General features: G+C 39.1%; 1 protein-coding gene across 1 annotated transcript in view; it reads left to right on the top strand.

The window, feature by feature from the left end:
* LOC123769065 (lachesin) overlaps positions 1-12,550 on the top strand; it is a 320,744-nt gene that overhangs the window by 149,227 nt on the left and 158,967 nt on the right. The window lies entirely within an intron of this gene.

Raw genomic sequence — 12,550 nt, 5'->3', positions numbered from 1 at the left:
AAACGTCCTCTAGTGGTCTTGTGGTGTGGAGGGAGGCGATATATATATATATATATATATATATATATATATATATATATATATATATATATATATATATATATATATATAATATATAATATATATATAACAAAATGACTGGCAATCGTGCATAATGAACCCATCCATCCCATCGGTTCAGAGCAGTATTGTACTGACCACAATGGTTAAGGATGGTACTCACAGCTTCCATAACTCACCCGAATTCACTTTAAAAAGAGTTTAACCTTCCGTGTCTTATGTCTCTGGTGCTTCGAACAAAGATTTACGACCTAACTTAAAGGGGTTCCGTAAAGAGGATACCATTTGGGGGCCCCCCTTGCTTATCCTTCCATTGATCGTAAACAAAGTTATCACATTCGTGATAACTTTGTTTCTAAATCAATAAATAATAATTTAACTTTGTTTCTAAATCAATTTCGATAAATACCTGTATCTGTACGATAGTACAGATATTTGTCATTATTTTATCAGGATTTCATTTTCGATCCAACATTAAAACGAAAGATTTCCACAAATTTAGAATACATAAATTATATTCAGGAACCATTTTGGTTTAATAAAGTAAATTGGCTACGAAACGTTATTAAACGTTCAGCAACAAATTTCGACAATCAGAATACACAGGTTACGTATTCTGATCAGGCTACATTTAGGCTGATATTTTGCCTGGAATGTGCATTTTTAGGTCGACTTTCCAAATGATTTTAATGTTTAGTGTGAAACGTTTCCTGAACGTTCTATTGTATATCGAATCTCGTACGCCTTTTAATGTTGGTTCTGTAATTGAATTTCATGTTATCTGATACCACTGATATGAATTAGACCGTATATCAATCGGGATAAGAGTTTACGTGCAATGTAAACTTTACACTCATATATTTAGAATGAAGAAATATATGAATAACGGATCATTATATTTATCAAACGATAATGAGTTTCTTCTATTGTTTTCAAGATATTTATTGCAAGCTTATTACTCATAATATCATTATTAATATCAATATTTGTATTATTAGTTTATTATAATTATCGTCATTATTATTATTATTTTATAATTAATATTTTTATAATATAAAAATTTTTATAATTATTTTTATAATTATTTATATATTGGTATTATTTAAAAATTATTATCATTATTATTATTTTTATTGTATAAATATGTTTATAATTATTTATATATTATTATTTTTTTAAATTAGTATCATTATCGTCTTGTTTATTTCTAAATTATGTGAAGGCTTCAGGCCTGGTGTTAAGCCTGGCCTCAGCGTATTTTACGCTAAATATCTGATTGCATGAATTCCTGAAAGCAGCTCGGATGTTCACCAGTCTTCCAGGTACCCCTGTTGTGAATGTGTTGATGTGTGCCTTGTATTTTGTATATTACTAGAATGTTTTCATTATCGGTTCATTTATCTATCATCCGTTCATTTTTAATTATTGCGACAACGTTAAGAAGCTATTTTTTTTTCCACCAATTGTGGGGCTTATTTAGATCATTCTAACGTTCTTCTGTCTGGAAAACTTTGCATTATTCGCGAACAATAAAATTCAGGGTTTTTTTCGGGTAACTAACATTCATTTAGAATTAATCTGGGTCAAGTACTGAAGCTCGAGGTACTTCGTATGACTCTCTGAATCATCTTGATTTCTTCACTTTACTTCTGGTTCCTTGATTTGTGTCCTTACCTATCAGAACTTAACTTTTAGTGTCAGGAAAATAGGAATTTTCCGGACACAAAACAGCAACTAAGAAAAATCGATGATGCTGATAGGCGGAGCATTTGTTGTTGGCCTTAAACATTGCCACAAAACAGACAATTGCAAAGGCATTTCTCCGGCGACTCTCTAATTATATGTCCTTTCTCAAAAAAACTTTCGGTAAGAAATATATTTATAAAACTCGTGATTGAAACAGTTAATGCTAGATCATCTATTTATTATCGGATTTTCAAATAATTCTGTCTAGATAATAATGATAAATTGCGTAGTTTTCACGCAAATCAGATAACCAATATCAAGGTGATAAATGCAATCTGCTCTGGAAATTTTGATTTGTTCGTGACTAATGAGAGTGCTTGACGGCGAGAAGTTATTCCTTCAGCTACTAATAATAGCACATAGGAACGTGCTGCACTCCTCTGAAACATTTTTTTTGACGACTAAGTCTGACGGTTCGTGAATATTCTATTGTCTTCCTTCGCTAAACATTCAACAGGGCAGAAAATGCCGTCAGAAGAAGATTAAAAACACGAACAATGAAACAGTTTTAGAGAAAAAGACCTAAAACACTCCATTACTTTTATTTGTCTGGAAAGAATCAAAGGAAATTCCATTGCCTTTGAGAAGGTTTTGCTGAAAAATCTCAACGTTTGAGGTCCGCTTAGCGGAGAGAATTGGTACGAGAGGAAGGGACTTGCGGATCTGGCTATACAGCGGATACAAAGGCTGCAAGGCCCTGACGGCAAGGCCCCAGAGCTCGTTATCAAAGGGGTATTTTAGTAGTAGCTGAGTGTCTGAGCTTGAGGTCTGAGGTAAAGCTTAGGGCTGATTATTACTAAGTATTGTCTGTGCTTAGATTGTTTAAGCTCTCTCTCTCTCTCTCTCTCTCTCTCTCTCTCTCTCTCTCTCTCTCTCTCTCTCTCTCTGTCTCTCTCTCTGTCTCTCTCTCTCTCTCTCTCTCTCTCTCTCTCTCTCTCTCTCTCTCTCTCTCTCTCTCTCTCTCTCTCTCTCTCTCGTACATTTTCAAAGAAATGTAATTCTTTGAAAATGTAATACGCCATTACGAAACGCGTTCAGGCGTCAGGCCATAAATAAAAATGAACTTTGGAGAATTTAAATTTCCATTACCACCGACAGTGAAGAAAAACATTAGAAATATTGAGAAAATTCGTGTTAGAATTATTAATCTTACCTTTTCGGTAAGATTAAAACATATGTTTAGAAGAAAGACTGCTACCAAAATATACTATATATACAAAATATAATATACACCTTTGACACCTTTATTTTCTATTTTCCTATTTCTCTCTCTTTGTATCGTCCATTCTCTCACCTTGCCTCTATTTCTCTCTCTCTTTCCGTCACACATGAGACCCACAAGACCAGACAGACGGCTCGAGTGGGATTGTCTTTTAAGAGGATTGTCTGGGCGATGGTGGTAGTGATGGTGGGGGCTTGGATGGTGGTAGAGGCGATTGTGAAGGGGATGTGGTTGTAGATAGTGGAGGATCTGTTGGTGGTAGTGGGAATATGACGATTGGGAAGGCGGCTGTGATGAAGTAGTGGTCGAGGGAGGATTGAGATTTAGATAGTCAAGTCAGGGGGTATTAATTGTATAAGTAGTTCCAGTGAAGATGTAATGATGATACGATTGGTTGGGGGTGATGTTGTAATGGTTGTTGGGAGGCTTGTGATGACACCTGTTATGATATGGGAGATGTTGACGGTGATGATGGTTGTGTTGGAGGGACGGGAGGAGGATGACGAAGATGATGGTAGGATTGATGCACAGTTGCAGTGTTTGATGCAAGGATACTAATGCTCAATTCTGCAAGCACAACTGTGGGGTTACATTAAATCCAGAAGGTAAACACACACACATACACACACCAAAGAAGACATCTATTCCACTACGAATGGTTGATTGATTGATGAAGATCAAGCCACCAAATAGGTGGCACCGCATGACTAACCCTTAAACTTCGAGTGACATTATCCCCAAAACAAATACCATTGAAACATAACCGTTACTTATGATCCGAATTGTGGGGCTGTTACTGTTGTGAGGCGAGCAATATCGTGTTGTGTTGTTGCAGCACTCAGGTACTCTGCAGCAACTTGGTTTACAATGGGGCCAGCCCAGCTGGATTGCTTGTGGGCTTTTGAGGATGGTGGCTGAGGTGATGGGCCTGCACGAGAGGCCCACTCGCTGGCACAGCATGTAAAATTGGGATCATGTACGCTTACCAGCTAATGTAAATAGGCAGGTAGAATTTTCTTCACAAGGTCGAAGGCGTCCGAGTCGTCCTATATATAGTCTGCCGTCATATATATATATATATATATATATATATATATATATATATATATATATGCAACAATGATCACAAAAACACTGATCCAAGTATGCAGAATAACCACATATGAAAAATAGAAAATGCTTAACGCGTTTTCGGCTAATTCGCCTTCATCAGAGCAAAGTAGAATAATTTGATTCTACTTTGCTCTGATGAAGGCGAATTAGCCGAAAACGCGTTAAGCATTTTCTATTTTTCATATGTGGTTATTCTGCATATATATATATATATATATATATATATATATATATATATATATATATATATATATATATATATATATATATATATATATATATATATATAATATACCGAACTGAGCATCGTCACAAATTTATAAAAGTATACAAACCTGTGTCTGAGTCTTTTACATGACCATGGTTAAGTATTCTCAGTTAAATGCTACAAAAAAGGGTATGTATTTTCCTCCCTGCTGACATGTTTCAGTTAAGCAGATCTGCTTGTTGTGACCTCCTTGCATTATTCACTCGCTCTTAATGCAAAAAGCTGGAGCATATGTGGCAGCATTTAACATTTTCTGTCCCTTGACAAGTTTTTTATGAAGAATTTATTACAAGAGCTGAACTTAGCAGAAATGGGTTTCAAAACTTCTAATGAATCAGCTTACGAGCTTGTCGACTATGTCTTGTGGGCTGTGATGGCCAGATGGTCTTGTCCTAGGGCTTATTGTGACCTGGGGGTCATTGACCTCGGGCTTATTTTGACGTGGGGTCATTGACCTGGGGGTCATTGACCTCGGGCTTATTTTGACGTGGGGTCATTGACCTCGGGCTTATTTTGACGTGGGGGTCATTGACCTGGGGGTCATTGACCTCGGGCTTATACTAACCTTGGACTTATACTGACCTGGGGGTATTGACTTCGGACTTTTATTGATCTAATGGTTATACAGACCTGGCGGGCTTACATTAACCTGGCGAAATTAACCAATAATGTCCTGCCTGTGTTGATCTTTGACCTATGGGGACATGGCAGCGTTAACCCATTAACCTACACTGAGCAGACAGCGCTAACCTTTCGACGTCTGACCTATAATGAGCACTAACCTATAATGAGCACATTATACTCAACTCTGACCTATAACAAATACTCGAATTACCTATTGAGGATTTCCTAAATGGATTTTCCGCATTTCTTTCTCACTGATACCTGTAATTTGTTTTTCAGTTACTGTGTAGTTTTCTTTTGCTCTCCTTTCCGCTCTTCCACTTTTCATCACCTTACACTTGCTGGGGTTGAACTCAAGAAGCCATTTGTCTATCAGCTTATGAAGTGTCTCGGGGTATTTCTACAACCCTCTTAACTCCTCAGAATTCACGCCCTCCGGTCCGTCAGTTTCACAGATAACGAACATTAACGAGTGCAGACAGACAGACAGACAGAACGAAATAAACGAGAGGAGAAACACTGCAGACATAACAACGAAGCCAAAGAGGGAAATAGCGAGAACAAAAACACAAATTTTAATTAGTGGTATTTACCTGTTGGATTTTCTGGTCTTTCAATGTTATTTGGACGTTACTAAGTGTGTGTGTGTGTGTGTGTGTGTGTGTGTATGTGTGTGTGTGTGTGTGTGTGTGTGTGTCTTCGTGCGTTTAACTTCAACGCGAAAGTCCAATTGTAAACAAGCAGAAGCAATGTAAATAAAATCAGCATGGTATAAAAAGAAAGTGGAAAACGAGGAAAGATATAATATACAAAGAACAAAATACAGAAGAAGTAAAAGGAAGAATAACAACAACAACCAAAGAAAGCTATTCAGAAGACCATAAGAATGAAAACACGCAGATTTGCAATGCTGATGTGAAATCCTAGCATGCATTCCTGACATACGATGCTTTCATGCACTGTTAACGTGCAATGTAGGCATACAACACTACCATATACACAAATCTTGATATAATTCTGTCAGTTATAAAATTAAGTTTAAATTCTGCTATAAAAGGACTTACGCTGTCTATCCATATCCAAAGTGTTACTATGTTGAAAACAGTACCTTGTAATATTACTTAAATGTTGATAGATGTTGTAAGAATTAGAACATATAAATACAATCACTTAATATATATGTGCAAACATTGTATAAATAATTCTCACATGCAAATCAGGTATGCAATGCAGGCACACAATGCATAAATTCATTTTAGGCATACAATGTTGTCATGCAATGGTGGAATACAATGAAGGATTTAAATGCAGACTAACAATGCAGACATGCCTGAACTGCATACAATGCAGGTGAGTGCATTGCTCTCACCTGCACTGTATTGTCACAAGTGCACAATGAGCTACAAAGAAAAAATGCAGTTGCTAAGATAATTATAATTGAGAAAGACTCAGACTAGACAGCAAAAATGTCACGAGGAAGCAAAATGGTTTGTAAATCTTATTTTCTGGGGCTTGGGAGAAGAATGTCTTAGAAAGAAAGAAGGATAAATCGAGATATAGATCTTGAAGAAGAAGGATGGAAGGAGAGAAAGAGAGACAGAGGGGAGAAGAGTGGAAGGATAGTGTGGGATGCAGGAAAAAGACAGTGGAGAAAACCTCATCTTTTTATTCAATGTGTTTGTGACTGAGAGTGAGTGTACATACTTGTTTGTACCTACCTATTTGTGCCTGCAGGATCGTGCATTTTTAGCAGCCGGTTGCTGAATGCAAATACTCGTGGTGTATCATGTCTATTTTTGAAATTTTGAATGGGGTTTGCTTTTACAAATTTGTTCTTTAGCTTCATTATGTGTATGTGTGTGTGTACTCGCCTAATTGTACTCACCTAATTGTGCTTGCGGGGGTTGAGCTCTGGCTCTTTGGTCCCGCCTCTCAACCGTTAATCAACAGTGTGTGTGTATGGATAAATACGAGATAATTCATTTTTCATTAACCTGTACTGAAATATATTAGTCTTAGGTGTTAGTGAAATGCATTGTTAAGTAGGAAGAAGTGGTTGGTGTGTATATATTTGGCGCAGGTGTAAGTGGTGGGGAAATTTATTCCATTGCTGGCGGGGAGGATTTATTCTGTTCGAGTGGGTCAAGGGTCGATACCAGCAGCAAGGGGGCAGAAGGAGGGGGGGGTAAGATGGGACAGGAGGAGGAGGAGGAGTAGGAGGAGGAGAGGAGACGAAGAAAAGGTGGGAAGCCGGGGGAGAGAAAGTGAGGGAGAGAGATATGGAAAGAGGGTTTGATGAAATGTAAGTTTCGAAGAATAAATGAAAAATAATATGGGTGGAATTAATATGAAAAAGAGAGAGTGAGAAAAAGCGAGACAGAGAAGAGACCGAGAGAGAGAAAGAGAGCGAGCAAGAGAGAAGGATAGGGAAAGAGAGAGAGAGAGAGAGAGAGAGAGAGAGAGAGAGAGAGAGAGAGAGAGAGAGAGAGAGAGAGAGAGAAGAGAAAGTGGCCAAAGAAGGTAGAGATGAGATAGAAGTGAACGATAATCTTAGACATAAATAGGGAAAGTTTGGCAGTGAAGAAAGACAAAGAAATGGGTGGCAACAAAAACATTGTGGCAACAAAGACATGGGTGGAAACAAGGACATGGGTGGAAACAAAGACATGGGTGGAAACAAAGACATGGGTGGAAACAAAGACATGGGTGGAAACAAAGACATGGGTGGAAACAAGGACATGGGTGGAAACAAAAACATTGTGGCAACAAAGACATGGGTGGAAACAAAGCAAACATGAAAGAATGAGAATGCAAAAGGAAGAGGTAATCACCAAAGAAAATGCAGATTCCAATACTGTGTTTTCTTCTACAACACCTCTATTGTTTTTCCCTTAAGTCTTTTCTACAATCACCACCACTACCTTATCTATTATCCCCATTACCATACTACCACTATCCCCACTACTACTGAAACTACCATCACCTTCCGCCATTCTCCCATCATCACCATTTCCAAAACATTGCTACTAACCACCATTGAAGCATCAAAACCACCATCATTACACCACAAACACCATTGTAACACCACAATCACTATTGCAACACCACAACCACCACTGTAACCCCACAACCATCACTGTAAACCCACAACCACCACTGTAACCCCACAACTACCACTGTAACCCCACAACCACCATTGTAACCCCACAACCATCACAGTAACCCCACAACCACCACAGTAACCCCACAACCACCATTGTAACCCCACAACCATCACAGTAACCCCACAACCACCACTGTAACCCCACAACCACCACAGTAACCCCACAACAACAATTGTAGCACCACAACCACCACAAATCCAATACAAAGCAGGTCAGCCGAGACTATGGCTATACAAGCCCGCTGTTGTAAACATCCCCTTGTTTGTGTTAGCTGGACCTCGCCAGAGCTCAGAGGAACGAAGGTAATATTCGATATGGGTTGACCGCTTCCGTTCAAACTTTACCCCTTGGTCACGCTTTAATAACTCTCAAACGCTGGATATTTTTGGGTACGAAAAAAGAAGTTATATTTTCTTAAATGTTCTTTATATATTTATAATATAATATGTATAATATTTATTATAGAAAGGGATGGAAGTAGATGCAAATATTCATACGAATTAAAATATAATAAAAAAACGATAAAATTTTCGCTAATTATTCGTCACTTTCTTCGCTGAGGCTATGGGTCCTCCCTAATTGCACCACATGCAATTGTCAGGCAGTTGTGGGGAAAATACTTTTATATCCCTACAGATATAAAAGCCATTTTACATATTCGTGTGTGTTCCCAAGATGCACCTTTGCCTATTAAATTATCCAACAGATGTAAATCACACACAAGCCCTTTTCCTCCATAAGAAACTGTTGGGGCATATTTGAAATTATTTTAGATTTAATTAGTTATAAGGTTAGGTAAAGTAATTATGTGGAGAAAGCACTAAGCAATTAGGACAGTTATTAGAACGTGTACACTTTATTACACACAGAGATCACACTAACGTGATGCATCAAATGAACAAATCCACAAGGGCCGTGACGAGGATTCGAACCTGCGTCCGGGAGTACACTTTATGTTCTGCGTTGACAAATGCATATTCCTAAAGCGAGAAAAGATAGCGTTAAATAGTACATTTGATGTCACGTATGTGTTGGCATGGCGTGACCTGTCTATTGTAATGATGAGAGGTAAGACCATTGATAACCCTTGACCGTGTGATCGCTCCTGCTGTCAAAGAGAAAGTCCCCCTGTTGTGTGTGGGTGTGTGTGTGTGTGGGTGTGTCTGTGTGTGTGTGTCTGTGTGTGTGTGTGTGTGTGTGTGTACTCACCTTGTTGTGCTTGCATGGGTCGAGCATCTGCTCTTAAGCTCTGCCTTTCGACCATTCGTCGGTTCAATGCAGTGGCTCTTTTCACTCGTTCTTATCACATTTTAATTTAAAGTTGTGTATCGAACTACTGGCTTCAACAACGTCCTCGTCTAGTCCGTTCCACTTATCTACTGCTCTTAGACGAGTTCTTTCTGACATCTCTGTGACTGTGTGTGTGTGTAGAATAGTACTATAAGAAGCAATAGAAGTTGTATGACTGAAACTACTAGTCCCCCCCCACCCTCTCTCTCTCTCTCTCTCTCTCTCTCTCTCTCTCTCTCTCTCTCTCTCTCTCTCTCTCTCTCTCTCTCTCTCTCTCTCTCTCTCTCTCTCTCTCTCTCTCTCTCTCTGTCTCTCTCTCTTTCTCCACTCTTCTCTTTTTTTTTCTCTCTCTCTCTCTCTCTCCCCCTCCCAAACCAATAGAAGGTTCAAGTCTAGTGTTGTGTTGACAGGAAAAACTTAAATTGAGTTTCTGAATTCGTTTAATTACCCTCTTTCAAGTTTTTTTTTTACTTTTGATATATTTTTGGCCAAGATAATTTACCTGTTGGGAGAAACCGACGTGACACCTTTAACATGATATTTTAGTACTTGCGTCTGCTAATTTTTGTTTATATAGAGAATTTGTGTAGAGCACCAGGCTAGGTTAGTATAATTACAGTAACCCCCATCACCTGACATGACAAGAGGAGCACTTGGCGTGACAATTAGGGCACCTGGCATGACAAATAGATCAGGCATAGATGTTAAACCATAAGCATATTTAATGTTATTTACAAAATTCCCCCTGTAACCCCCACCTCCAACCCCACCATAAATAAAATCTAGTTCCTTTAAATCGCAAACAAGCATTTCGTCGCTATATTTGTGTTTCATCAGTGAAGGCTTCACACCGAGGGCCCAGACATGCTAAACTCTGAGCCTTGGGGGTTAAATATATTACCGTCCACACTGTACCTCGGTGCTGAAAAAGGCACGTCTCATTGAGTTGAAGTGGGTAGCAGAGAGAGACAGAGAAAGAGAGGGAGAGACAGACAGACAGACAGACAGTCAGAGAGGTATAGAAAGAGAGACAGGGAGGGAAAGTGGAGGAAGAAATTGACGTACATAATCTCTTGCACCCACACCGACAAACACACACACACACACACACACACACACACACAGGGGTGGAAGGGGAGGGTGCCGGTGGCCGTGCGGACAGCACGCTGAACACGTGATCCTGTGTAATAATGTCATGAAACATCCATCAATTTCTTGAGTCTATTAATAGCAAATATTCCAACTACTGACAACAGATCAGCCGTTTCTCATACCTGAACAACCAATCGGCTGGATCCCAGGACGCCACTTAAATAACCATCTTACATGCGGGGTTATGAAGCCATTCAGAGAACTCCATGACGTCTAAGAACCTCATCGAATCAAAATAACATTAAGTGAGAAACCCCCAAGTTATCTGACGTCATGACCTATTAATTAATTGATTCCCAGAAATCAAAAGGGAATTCAGCAAATGTTTCATAGCTAGGACCAATCAGGTGATACTCATAATTTCACTTTTCAGGCGATGAGTCACAATAACGTAGATAAAGTATGTTGACCAGACCACACACTAGAAGGTGAAGGGACGACGACGTTTCGGTCCGTCCTGGACCATTCTCACGGCGAAAATTCACTTTTCAGATCGGCTATGTAGCATAAAACCACGAATAAGCTGATTAGTTATCGACGGAGAATCTGTATGTATCATGCCAAAACCATTATCACTTGAAAAAAACACGTATCACTTGAACGAACGATAACCTTGAACAAATACGAAAATCAAACCCACGAGAGAGCTTTAAACGGACATCATCGTCTCTAAATATTATTCCTCGTTTTCGAAAATGTATCTTAGATTTGCTTTGGTGTTCGAAATTAGGTTTCTCGTATTGGAAAAGTCTTAGAGCATTGCTGGAGTCCAGGTTCTTGAAAAGAACAGTTCATATTTTGGGTCATTACTTTTCTAATCCCTCTTAAGGCAGTGGCAGAGGTGTATTGATTCCGATAAAAAGTACCTCTCTGACCTGTAAGAACCAGGTCAGGTTTAAGGTGATTTTCAAGTGCCAAGGCCAGGCTCTACATTGGTTTCTACTGCCTAGCATAGGCTCTTCGTTGGTCTTTACTGAAGAACCCAGGCTATTCGTTGGTCCTTAATGCTCAGGCTGGAAGCAGGTCAACGAAGAACTCCAAAGAGGCAGATTCTTGTCACCTACGGATACTCTAATGGTTATGTATTAGAGGTAATTAAATGGCGACCCTCCATGCTGTCTCTGATGAAGAGGGGAACTCTATCGAATGTCTCACCCAATCTAACCCTACAACAGAATTTATTTGTCAACGGCTTACAACAGAATCGACTGAAACTTGACCGACCCCAACCAACACTGAACAGAAAAAACAGCTCACCATTTTCAAATAGAGCAATGAGATCGCTGACATGAAGAACTCTCCTGAATCCAATCAGAATGCATTGTAAAAAGGTGAGTATTGTGTTTTCCTTTACACGTGAGCCACTAGGGGACTGTAAGACGCAACGAATTAAATAAATAGTTAAGACGACAACATCTCTGTTCAAGGCGCCAGGCACTATACAAATAAAATTACTCTATATAATGGCCCACCATGTGTGCCATTTGTGCACACAATCAGACCATCACCAGAGAGCACCTGACCAGCAAGAAAGAAATAATCGAAAGACAACTAATTGCAAAACGATGAACAATATTCGCCATGCAATTAACGGTAGTGAACGGCAAGAGTTCACTGCTAAAAACGATGCTGAACATGACCGCCGGACATGACTCCGTCTGTTTTCGCTTATCCAGTTGCTTTATAGAACATCGTTTTGCTATGAAACTAGCAAAATTGCAGGCATGTCTCCTGTCAGATTACCTGATAGATCATCTAAGACTGCCTGCAGCTTTTCAATTTCACTAGGTGCATAACTGCTTACGACGCGTCACTTCTCACTCTATCAAGGTGCATAGATGGCTTACGACGTGTCACTGGAAGTAGCTAAAACTGCGATGATATAACACAGTTTCTTACATATATATTTTC

Source organism: Procambarus clarkii, chromosome 64 (assembly GCF_040958095.1).
Source record: "Procambarus clarkii isolate CNS0578487 chromosome 64, FALCON_Pclarkii_2.0, whole genome shotgun sequence".
NCBI classification, from domain to species: Eukaryota; Metazoa; Arthropoda; class Malacostraca; order Decapoda; family Cambaridae; genus Procambarus; species Procambarus clarkii.
This window is presented reverse-complemented; position numbering and strand designations above follow the sequence as displayed.